The sequence below is a fragment of the Hypanus sabinus genome, chromosome 27, assembly GCF_030144855.1.
Source record: "Hypanus sabinus isolate sHypSab1 chromosome 27, sHypSab1.hap1, whole genome shotgun sequence".
In the NCBI taxonomy this organism is placed as follows: domain Eukaryota; kingdom Metazoa; phylum Chordata; class Chondrichthyes; order Myliobatiformes; family Dasyatidae; genus Hypanus; species Hypanus sabinus.
In genome coordinates this window covers 45,001-47,467 of record NC_082732.1, presented here as the reverse complement: position 1 = coordinate 47,467, position 2,467 = coordinate 45,001, and the positions used below count along the sequence as shown (strand labels likewise).

Sequence of the window (2,467 nt, the reverse complement as noted above, 5' to 3'; positions counted from 1 at the left end):
TCACTCTCGTCAATATCTGCGTGTGACGGTCTCTCTCTCTCGCCTCTCTCTGTCCTATCACTCACTGCGTGTGACAGTGGCTCTCTTTCTCTCTCGCTTCTATCACTCTCTGCGTATATTGGTCCTCTCTCTCTCCTATCGCTCTCTCTCTCTCTCTCTCTCTCTCTCTCTCTTATCAATCTGCATGTGTCTCTCTCTCTCTCTCGCTCTCTCTCACTCTCTCTCTCTCTCTCTCTCTCGTCAATATCTGCCTGTGAAGGTTCTCTCTCTCTCTCTCTCTCTCTCTCTCTCTCTCTCTCTCTCATCAATCTTGCGTGTGGCGGTCTCTCTCTCTCCGTCTCTCTCTCTCTCGTTAATATCTGCTTGTGACGGTCTCGCTCTCGCTCTCACTGTCCTATCAGTCTCGGCGTTTGTCGCACTCTCTCTCCGATCACACTCTGCGTGTGCCGGTCTTTCTCTCTCTCTCTCCTATGACTCTGGGCATGTGACTGTCTGCCTCTCTCTCTCTCTCTCTCTCTCATCAATCTGCGTGTGCGGACTCTCTCTCTCCGTCTCTCTCTCTCTCTCGTTAATATCTGCTTGTGACGGCCTCTCTCGCTCTCGCTCTCGCTGTCCTAATCAGTCTCGGCGTTTGTCGCTCTCTCTCTCTCCGATCACACTCTGCCTGTGACGGTCTCTTTCTCTCTCTCTCTCCTATGACTCTGGGCGTATGACGGTCTCTCTCTCTCCTTCTCTCTCTCGTCAATATCTGCGTGTGACGGTCTCTCTCTCGCTCTCTCTGTCCTATCACTCACTGCGTGTGACAGTGGCTCTCTTTCTCTCTCGCTCTATCACTCTCTGCGTATATTGGTGTCTCTCTCTCTCTCTCTCCTATCGCTCTCTGCGTGAGGCGGTCTCGCTCTCGCTCTCCTATCACTGTCTGCGTGTGACTGTCCCTCTCTCTCTCTCTCTCGTCAATATCTGCCTGTGAAGGTTTTCTCTCTCTCTCCCTCCCTCTCTCTCTCTCTCTCTCTCTCTCGCTCTCTCTGTCCTATCACTCACTGCGTGTGACAGTGGCTCTCTTTCTCTCTTGCGTCTATCACTCTCTCCGTATATTGGTGTCTCTCTCTCTCTCTCTCTCCTATCGCCTCTCTGCGTGAGATGGTCTCGCTCTCGCTCTCCTATCACTGTCTGCGTGTGACGCTCTCTCTCTCTCTCTCTCTCTCTCTCTCTCTCTCTCTCTCTCTCTCTCTCATCATCTGCGTTTGACGGTCTCTCGCTCTCTCTCTCCGATCACTCTCTGCGTGTGACGGTCTCTCCCTCTCTCTCTCCTATCACTCTCTGCGTGAGATGGTCTCGCTCTCTCCCATCACTCACTGCGTGTTACGGTCTCTCACCCTATCAAGTCCGATCAGTCTCGCCGTTTGTCGCTCTCTCTCTCCGATCACACTCTGCGTGTGACGGTCTCTTTCTCTCTCTCTCTCTCCTATGACTCTGGGCGTATGACGGTCTCTCTCTCTCCCTCTCTCTCTCGTCAATATCTCCGTGTGACGGTCTCTCTCCCTCGCTCTCTCTGTCCTATCACTCACTGCGTGTGACAGTGGCTCTCTTCTCTCTCGCTTCTATCACTCTCTGCGTATATTGGTCTCTCTCTCTCTCCTATCGCTCTCTCTCTCTCTCTCTCTCTCTCTCTCTTATCAATCTGCATGTGTGTCTCTCTCTCTCTCGCTCTCTCTCACTCTCTCTCTCTCTCTCTCTCACGTCAATATCTGCCTGTGAAGGTTCTCTCTCTCTCTCTCTCTCTCTCTCTCTCATCAATCTGCGTGTGGCCGGTCTCTCTCTCTCCGTCTCTCTCTCTCTCGTTAATATCTGCTTGTGACGGTTCTCGCTCTCGCTCTCACTGTCCTATCACTCTCGGCGTTTGTCGCTCTCTCTCTCCGATCACACTCTGCGTGTGACGGTCTCTTTCTCTCTCTCTCTCCTATGACTCTGGCATGTGACTGTCTGCCTCTCTCTCTCTCTCTCTCTCTCTCATCAATCTGCGTGTGGCGGACTCTCTCTCTCCGTCTCTCTCTCTCTCTCGTTTATATCTGCATGTGAAGGTTTTCTCTCTCTCTCCCTCCCTCTCTCTCTCTCTCTCTCTCGCTCTCTCTGTCCTATCACTCACTGCGTGTGACAGTGGCTCTCTTTCTCTCTTGGCGTCTATCACTCTCTCCGTATATTGGTGTCTCTCTCTCTCTCTCTCTCCTATCGCTCTCTGCGTGAGATGGTCTCGCTCTCGCTCTCCTATCACTGTCTGCGTGTGACGCTCTCTCTCTCTCTCTCTCTCTCTCTCTCTCTCTCTCTCATCAATCTGCGTTTGACGGTCTCTCGCTCTCTCTCTCCGATCACTCTCTGCGTGTGACGGTCTCTCCCTCTCTCTCTCCTATCACTCTCTGCGGTGAGATGGTCTCGCTCTCTCCCATCACTCACTGCGTGTTACGGTCTC

At 52.6% G+C, this 2,467-nt stretch overlaps 1 long non-coding RNA gene across 1 annotated transcript in view; it reads right to left on the bottom strand.

Annotated features, from left to right (window-relative positions):
* Positions 1-265: 265 nt before the first annotated feature.
* Positions 266-2,467, bottom strand: part of LOC132381961 (uncharacterized) — a 3,161-nt gene continuing 959 nt past the window's right edge. Inside the window, exons 2-3 of the long non-coding RNA XR_009508152.1 lie at positions 1,741-2,467; positions 266-728 (exon numbers count right to left, since the gene is read on the bottom strand). The exon at positions 1,741-2,467 is cut by the window's right edge and continues 116 nt beyond it. This is a non-coding gene — a long non-coding RNA (uncharacterized LOC132381961). The remainder of the gene's footprint in view (positions 729-1,740) is intronic.